General features: G+C 31.6%; 1 long non-coding RNA gene across 1 annotated transcript; it reads left to right on the top strand.

Moving 5' to 3' along the window:
* The first annotated feature begins 6,435 nt into the window (after nucleotides 1–6,435).
* LOC127723508 (uncharacterized) lies at nucleotides 6,436–9,621 on the top strand. The gene is made up of 4 exons (XR_007992114.1): nucleotides 6,436–6,688; nucleotides 7,439–8,092; nucleotides 8,823–9,020; nucleotides 9,512–9,621. It is a non-coding gene; the product is annotated as an uncharacterized LOC127723508 (long non-coding RNA).
* The last annotated feature ends 263 nt before the right edge of the window (nucleotides 9,622–9,884 follow it).

Below are 9,884 nucleotides of genomic sequence, written 5' to 3'. Positions count from 1 at the left end.
GTTATTAAGTCTGTTTCTCAGATACAGATACCATAAGCTGTAGGTCAACTATATGCGATTTATGGAATGATTGAAAGGTGTACATGTTAGTCTGGCAGGTTTCCTCTGACCTTGACCTCATGATTCAGTGGTCAATGTTAATTGTTTTTGTTTTGGTCTGTTTTTCAAATGCTGTACACACTAGGTCAACTCTATTAGTTGTATGGAATAATTGTAAAATTAACATGTCTGTCTGGCAGGTTTCATTTGACCTTGACCTCATTTTCATTGTGCATTGGTCAATACTTAGTTTTCTTGGGTAAGTGTCTCTCTTGGATATTAAAAGCAACAAGGCACTATTTTTGGTGCATGGAATTATTATCAGGTGTACATTGTCTGGAATGTTTCATTTGAACCTATCCTTGCTATGTTTTCCTGGTTAAGGTAGTTCGGGGGTTTAAATTTTCGCGCCTTCTGCGCAGAAAGTTACGCATTCTCTTGTCGTAAACAAATATTTTTACGATAACCCGATAAATACAAAAAACATTCGTAAACAATTTTTTTCAGCGGATAACTTACTTTGAATAATATTTTTTGCAATCATTCAATGAAACGAATATGTTTAATTTATCTTATTATATGACGAAATGTAGCATGTTTACTTCCGGTAAAAGTGAATGGTGAGTAGTCGAAAAAAATCTCAAGAAAAAAGAGAAGATATGAAACAAGTGAACCGCTTATTAAGATGACTGACTTGATTCTCAGGAATAATACATATTGAGAATCATTTTGGTGTATTATTAAGCGGCTCACAAATTAACATCACTGAAACTGGACTTGAAAGTGACGGAGCACCCTTTGAAAAAAATGGCCATGGAGGTAAGATGTTAATTTCGCAATGCGACAAAAGCAATAAATAATAGTCTGCTCTAAAGAAATTATGCCTTCGATCAGAAACCACAAGGGGCAATTCTCACAAACAAAATCTGTCAAAAAAATAACAAAATTAATTCTAGATAGAGTTCTGCAAAAACATAAAAACAACAACCGAGTATCAGATCATTCCTATGCTACATTTTGTAAGCCCATAGCACCAACAAAGAACATTACAGCAAGCACATTAACGGATGATGACTTAACATATATACCACCTGATCTTGTACCGTTAAGTCACTGTAGACTAGTGACCGAACTGGACACATTGGCTAACCAGCTAAAAGGTTGCAGAGAATGTAGTTACCTTTACATTTGCATGATGCAAAGGGAGTCCGGTGCTATGGTCTGACCGGCATAGTGTACATTATTTGTAAACACTGGTCATGTCAAACCTTAAACAGAATTAAACTAGGCAAGTTCCACTTTGGGAGAGAAAAGAAAGGTGTTGGAATTTTTGATGTCAATACGAAAGCTGCAACAGGTTTCTTTCATGTAGAGTTTCTAACCTTCCCAACCGCACATATGTCACCTGACATTTTTATTAGTCCTCTGGAAAAATAGTAGTGTCTGTTGACTTTCTTTTATGTTCATCTCATCATAAATCTGTTATTTATAAAATAGCATAACATTTTCTTGGTTGTAAAATTGAGACTGGAAATGGGGAATGTGTCAAGGAGACAACAACCTGACCAAAGAGCAGAAAACAGCCACCGATGGGTCTTCAACAATGAGAAAATCCTGCACCCTGAGGCATGCTTCAGCTAGTCCCGTAACAAAAATGTGTACTAGTTCATTGAATAAGGATGTCATACTATATATATATAGCTACATCATGTACATGTAAACTCTGAAAGACCGAAATATATAAATATGAACTATAATTAAAAATCATAAAAGACTAACAAAGGCTAAAGGCTCCTGATTTGGGACAGGCACAAAAATGCGGCAGGGTTAAACATGTTTTGTGAGATCTCAAGCCAATGTAGAAAAAACAAACACACAGCATGGCTATATGCACATTAAAACTCAGTTTAAATGAAGTCTGAGTCCGATGTCAAAATAGGTAACAAAAGAAACTAAACAAAATGACAATTATACATAAATTAACAAATGACTACCAGCTGTTACTGACATGCCAGCCCCAGACCTCAATTTAACTGATTGAAAGATTATGTTTCATCATATGAATATCAACACTATCCCTCCCGTTAGGGGTTTAGTATCATACTATTTGTCGTCTGTTTATGTAGTTCATACGTGTTTCTCGTTTCTCGTTTTTATATAGATTAGACCTTTGATTTTCCCGTTTGAATGGTTTAACACTAGTAATTTTTGGGGTCCTTTATAGCTTGCTGTTCTGTGTGAGCCATTGCTCCGTGTTGAAGGCCGTACCTTGACCTATAATGGTTTACTTTTTATACGCCCGTTTACGGTACGTATTATGGTATACCGTTGACAGTCTGTCCGTCCGTCTGTCCATTCGTCCGTCGTCAACATGTCGGACATTTATTCAAAAGCGCTTTTACCAATTTGCATGAAACTTTGGTGAATTGTTTATATCTATTGACGTGAGCTCCCTTTCGTTTTTTATAAATTTCAGATTTACCATTTCCGAGTTTTGGGGTTTTATTCATTAAAAAAGGGGGGATTTTCCAGTTTTCGGACAATAACTCAAAAAATATTTCACCAATTTGCATGAAACTTTTTGTGAATTGTTCATATCTATTGACGTGAGCTCCCTTTAGTTTTTTATAAATTTTTGATTTACCGTTTCCGAGTTTTGGGGTTTTATTCATTAAAAAAGGGGGGATTTTCCAGTTTTCAGACAATTACTCAAAAACAATTTTACCAATTTGCAAGAAACTTTGGTGATTTGTTTATTTCTATCGACATGAGCTCCCTTTTGATTTTTTAAATTTCAGACTATACGTTTCCGATTTATGGGGTTTTATTCATTACGAAAAGGGGGATTTTTCAGTTTTCAGAAAATAATTCAAAAATGCTTTCAGCATTTTTTATGACACTTTGGTAAATTGTTTATATCTATTTTTGTAAGCTCCCTTTTGATTTTTATAAATTTTCGATTTTACATTTCCGAGTTATAAGATTTTATTTGTTTATAGTCTGACTACAGATTTACTAAGTAATGCGCAACAGCACAGTGTATTGCACAACAGCAAGAAATCTTTCATATAACCAATTTCAAGTTCTCTGACTACATTTATTCAGAAACCTATAATATATCAAATATTTAATTACAATCCAAATTCAGACCTGTATCAAGCTTGAATATTGTGTCCATTTTTGCCCCAACTGTTCAGGGTTGGACCTCTGCGGGCGTATCCAGCTGCGCTCAGTGAAGCAGTTTATTTAAATTGTTACTTGGATGGGGAGTTGTCTCATTGGCACTCATACCACATCTTCCTATATCTATCATAAAATATATAAGAAAAACATAACCCTGTACATCTGTACATGTATAGAAGAATAACATATAAATTATACTTTATTTCAAATTAAAGAAACAAGGCGCTTTTGAAGGGGCAACATAATAAGAAAATAACAATCAAAGTAATACAAAAGAACAATACTGACAGAAAGAATTACTTGATTGAGAAAAATTTAAAAAAAGCACATCATGTACAAAATCATTAATTATATCTTGGATTTAATATATAAATTATAGCATCAAACACATTTATAACACCATCTGTCTACTGATATATAAATATATAATTCATCTAAACATCAGCCGAACAATGTTAGATCTGTAAATTTGCGTTCGCAAATTTATTTGTTCTTCCCTCGCCGGGATTGAAACTCATACTACTGAGATATTGTGGCACAAAATCGTATTGCACTATATCCAACACGTTAGACCACTCGACCACCTAGGCTTCACATATACATATTACATTAAAAAACAATTCTGATAACCTCAATTACAGAATTTGTAGTGATGATGAAAGGCCTTGTGAAAAACACTTCATTCATTAAACATGTTAAAAAATACACATTGAACCAATTTTTTTGATGTATTCACAATTCATTTTTATTAAACATCTTTTAATAAACAATACAGAAATGATACATAGTGGTATTGGCGAGACTCAGTTCAAAAACTTTTTGTCATCACTTAATGTCCATTGCATAGATGCAAAGACCTTGAAAATTAGAGAAAATGAAGCCGGCAGTGTTCTTGATAATCAGGCCATCATGTCACAACAAAGACACTTGCAAAGGGAAATATTGAATTCCACAACAGGTTTGATAACAATTATGGCTATTTTGTATTTATATACATTTTCTTATACTTTACTTTATAAGCCTGATTGAGTACTTGATAATATTGGTAGTGTCTGAATATGGTCTCGACAAATGCTCAACCAGTCTGGACTCAGTCTCTACAATCTCAACCAAAAAAAAAAAGCAAGAATTTTCAGTTTGTACTTAAATCAGATAGTCACCTTTAATTTTCTTTCTAACTTTTCTAAATCAACTTGGATTTTCATAAAACTATACAGCTATCTTTATTATATATTGATCTTACAAAATGCAGGTAATGTGGCTATTTTGTTGATTGCCATAAAATTTAAGGATTTAATTAATAGGTAAAAAAAAGTCACAATTTTCAGTTTGGTCTAAATGCATAAAGATACCTATAAATTAAATTTTAAAATTTGACAGCAATAAACAAAAGTTGCGAAAACTACCAAATAACCTGGTATTTTGCAAGATCAATATTTAATTGAGATAGCTAAAGATGTTGATGAAAAATCAGAATTATAACTTGAAAAAGTTATGAAAATATTTAAAGGTGACTATCAGAATTTAGTCCAAACTGAAAATTCTAGCTTTTTTTAACCAATTAATTAAGTCCTTAAATTTGATAGCTACACTCTAAACTACCAAACAACTTTGCATTCTATAACATCATCATATAGTTCAGATAGCTATATAGTTTAATGAAAATCCAAGTTGATTTGGAAAAGTTTTATAAAAATTTAAAGGTGACTATCAGAATTTAGTCCAAACTGAAAATTCTTGCTGTTTTTACCTATTAATGAAATCCTTTAATTTGACAGCAATACATTAAGCTACCAAACAATATGGCATTCTGTAAGATCAATATATAATTGAGATAGCTGCAAAGTTTTATGAAAATCTAAGTTAATTGGAAAAATTTAAAGTTATAATTAAAGGTCACTATATTAATTTATTCAGAACTGAAAATTCTATTTTTTTCTACCTATTAATCAAAGCCTTTAATTTGACAGCAATGAACAAACTACCAAATAACCTGAAATTTTGTAAAATTAATATAAAATTCATTATATAGTTAGATAGGCTCATTCAGACCAGTCTAGACTAAATTTGAAGATCAAGATTGTAGACACAGGTCGAGACAGAGTCAAGACTGGACGAGCATTTTTCGAATCAATTATACAGACTATACCAAGATTGATATTAATTAATCACACTAATTAAGGACAGTCAAGACCAAAGTGGATTACAGAAGTGGTCTATTATTACTGCTTATTTCTATATATATATATATATTATATGTGCATTTTTTTCCTATTAAATTAGAAGATCAAACAGACAGTAGAAGTGGAATATGCATAAGTACTGATACATGCTGGCAGAAAAAAGGATCTGGCCGATCGTACTACAGCTTATTAGGTAAAAATGACAGTGCTTATTTCATGTCCATTCAGTGTGATCACCTGGTGGGGTGGATCTATAGAAATGCATTTTGCTTGTTAAATATTAGTTACTTTCTTTTTGGAATATACCCCATTATAAAAAAAAGATGTGGTATGATTGCCAATGAGACAACTCTCCACAAGAGACCAAAATGACACAGAAATTAACAACTATAGGTCACCGTACGGCCTTCAACAATGAGCAAAGCCCATACCGCATAGTCATACCCATTAGTCGAGGCATTATACCCCAAATATACACAGCAAAAAGTTTTATATATTCTTACTTGAGGAAGACTAAAAAATCATGATTTAAAATTCCTATGGAGATTTGCATTGAAAACGGGAGATAACTCTGCAAAAAAGGCAGAAATATCAATTAAAATTGATACAAAAATTATAACTTTACCGCTTCTATTCTATAGAATGTATTGATTGTTGATATTTTAGCCTTCTTTAGAGTATAACAAACAACTCTTAAGGTGTTTTCCTATCTTTTATCAAGCTACATTCTAGATTTCGGCATTCATTAGTTGACCATTTATTAAATTTTTCAACAAGTCAAGGTAAAAAATCTCAAATCTAATAAAAATAATACAGCATATATTTTTCTTTTTGTGGTTTAAAGTTTCTTTAAACAAGGTACTGGTAGATGCTGAACAAATATAATATACAGATATAAACTAAACCAAACTTTCACATTATTTTTTCAAAATGGTCACAAAGCCACAAATTTGCAATTTGTTAAATGAAAAAAACAAAAAAATACCCATAACTCTTTGGTTTTGTACATTTCATGAGCAACAACATTTTAGTATATGGGGTTCTTTGATATGCTCAATATAAACCTGTTCTTTTCAAATCTTGGCTTGAACATTGTGATTTAGATATAAAACTTCAATATGTTGCATTTTGAAGAAGTTTCAACACTGATTGGAAAAACCACAGGCAAAGTTGTAAACCATAAGGTTCGCATATCAAGCTGTAGAATTTGTGAAAGGGCAAAGGGCAGAGGTGTCTTACCACGACAACATAAGTGTAGAAAGAATTGGAGTGGTTCGGCAAAGGTATTTACCATATGAAAGCAATACTAATGGTAATAAACAGCACATGATACGCCCATCACTTTTTCAAAGAAAAAGTTCAATTACTTCTCAATGTCATATTTCAAATGAATAAAAATCAAAAGGGAGCTTACATCAATAGATATAAACAATTCACTAAAGTTTCATGAGAATTGCTGAAAGCATTTTTGAGTCATTGTCCAAAACTGGAAAATCCCCCCTTTTTTAATGAATAAAACCCCATAACTCGTAAATGTAAAATCTAAAATTTATAAAAAACCAAAGGGGTCTCACATCAATAAATATAACAATTCATCAAAGTTTTATGCAAATTAGTTAAAGCTTTTTGAGTTAATGTCCTACATGTTGACAACAGAAGAACAGACAGACAACGATATCTCATGATACGTCCCGTCATCATTGCATTGTGAAAACAAACAACACCTCAATATTTACTTTGAAAATAAGTTGTAATTTTGAATTGGCATATTCAATGTTTAGTTGATGAAAGTGAATGTGAGGACCATTCATTCTTTAGTGTTTCCAAAACATTTCAATTTCAAAAAATTGGCAGATTATTAGAATTGTTAGATACAACTGTTGAATTAATCAAACCGTGTACGCTTTCATTTTTGAGGAATTTTTACAAAAAATTTTGTCAATGCAAAGTTTAAGGCTTTTGATAATCAAATATGGGGTTGTGGTATCATCTAAATGTTTACTGAATACACATTATTTTAAAAACTATTTCAGGGTATGGAACCAGATATGGAAGTCGAAATGTTAAAGGAATTAGATGAAAAAGGAGTGGATATATTAGAAGTAGTAGGAGATGATGATTCCACAGGTTTTGACTGAGCCAAGCGATTAATAATGCCCAATTCAAAAATGGAAAAAATAAGTGATAGAAATCATATCAAACATAACATTATTTCAAAGATAAATGAACTAAAGCCAAAACACAAAGAGTTAACTGGAATGGTTTGTGAGGCAATTGTTAAAAACTTTACATACGTTGTCAACCAGAATGTAGGTAATCCAAGTGGTATTGAGGACGGCCTACATGCATCAATAAAACACATATTTGGCGAACATGATAACTGCAATGAAACTTGGTGTGGATACCTTAAAGACAAGGATTCCTATATCCATTCAAATCTTCCTCGTGGAAAAGACCTATGTTCGTCTGAACACAGATCAGATCTTGAGAAACTGTTTATTCAAAAAATGGTTCCACAGTCTAAAAAGCTATCTAACTTGGGCTCATCACAGGCAAATGAAAGCTTTAATAACTTAATTGCTCTCAAAGCTCTAAAAACCAAACATTTCTCCACATCAGCATCTTTAAATTACAGAGTCAGCTCAGCCGTACTCCAAAAGAATGAGGGTTATAATTATGTTGCTGAGGTATTATTTGATAAACATCCTATACTTAATTGCAATTAAGACAAATGAACAGAAATTAGCAACTTACATTAAGGCTTTAATAATCACAATGAACATGTAATAAATGCAATCTTACTTCATATATATATATATACTTCTCTATTAAAAAAAATAAACTAAAAAAATATAAAAATAAGAAAATACAGTATGATTGCAAATGAGACATCTATTTACCAGAGACAAAAAGACATATCTAAGCAACTATTTTAGTTCCAAAAATAAATGTATCGTGGGGGGGGGGGGGGGGGGGGGGGGAGGAAGGCACTTTTTATTTGACCCAACCATGCATACATTTTAAATTGGATATTTCATATAAATATTCAGGCAATCTTTCTTAGATAACCACCACCCATCAAATTTTAATAAAAGTGCTGTCCTACCTCCCATAAATTAATTCTGGAAAAGCCCTTACTTTTACAGCCTTTAAAAATGAGCAAAAAAACCAATACATTATGATATCAACTGTTAAAGATTCCTGGGTAAATATTCTGATTATTCTACATCAGGTCAAGATTAATCTCAATTTTGCCGAATTCTATTCAATGATTGATTATTGCTGCTCAAAATGTAATATTCATACTTCAAAATGCCTTCAACTTTCATTACAAAAGCATACAAAATATGATTTTTTTAAGGAATTATTATAAAGATGATAAAGACTTGCATGATTTTAAATGAATTGATTTTTCAGTTAAACACATCTATAGGCCTGTCACCTGGAAATGAGACCCTAAGCTGGGGTAATAAATTAAACAAGAAGAGAGAGGGCAACAAAAACAGATTAAAAAGCAAACAGGGAAAAAAACAACATAAAGTTCTCAAAAAGAAACGCCTACAAAAACAACAGTGGCTGAAGTCAAAGAAGGGAGAACATACCACAGTTCAATTGGTAATAATTCTTATATTGACAGAAAGTATGATGTGCTTTTTACTTTTGAAGAGGTCAATATACATAATTATTATTATAATAGAAACATAGCATCAATATATACTTTAAAATAGAAACAAGGCTTAGGATATATAAAATAACCTTTGATACATTTGATCATTATATCCAAATAGAAGAATGCAACACCATCAGGTCCATGCATATGTAATATTCATGTATATATTTTTATGTCCCCAAGTCAAAAAAGTTTTCAAATTATAAAGTGACTGTGCAATTAATCACCAACTGTGAAAATGCGTGAGATTTCAGGCAGACATTAAAGTTATATAATTAAAATGAAGATGTAATCATGAAATTTACAAGACTTCTGAAGTATTGTAATTTTTGGGACAATTTAGTCACAAAATATTGATGAATTTTAGTAGATTTTGATATTTTATAAAGTTGAAATTATTTTCTTTCAAAGACTTGGTATATATTATTTTAATTAGGGTTAGAAGATTTTGCAACAATAGACATAGAAGAAATACCTGCAGTTCCTGAAGCTGAAACCTTTACAAACATAGATGATGCACCAATAGTTTGTTTTGATTTAGAGACAACTGGTTTAAGTAAGTTATACATAATTATACTTCAGAAATGAGTTACCTCAATTATAAAAAAATATTTCAGTGGATAATGTTAAAATTGAAAGAACTGGATTTTTTCATGACATCAAAGATATAACAATATCTACAGAAACACATTATCAATGTCTGTATATACTGTGTAAAGCCAAATTTTAAAGTCAATGCATTTTGGCTGCGTTATGAATAAAGTATATTAAGAGGATCATGAATGACTCACCTTGATAATTTAGCTTGC

This window comes from Mytilus californianus, unplaced genomic scaffold (assembly GCF_021869535.1).
Source record: "Mytilus californianus isolate M0D057914Y unplaced genomic scaffold, xbMytCali1.0.p SCAF_13, whole genome shotgun sequence".
Classification (NCBI taxonomy): Eukaryota; Metazoa; Mollusca; class Bivalvia; order Mytilida; family Mytilidae; genus Mytilus; species Mytilus californianus.
This window is presented reverse-complemented; position numbering and strand designations above follow the sequence as displayed.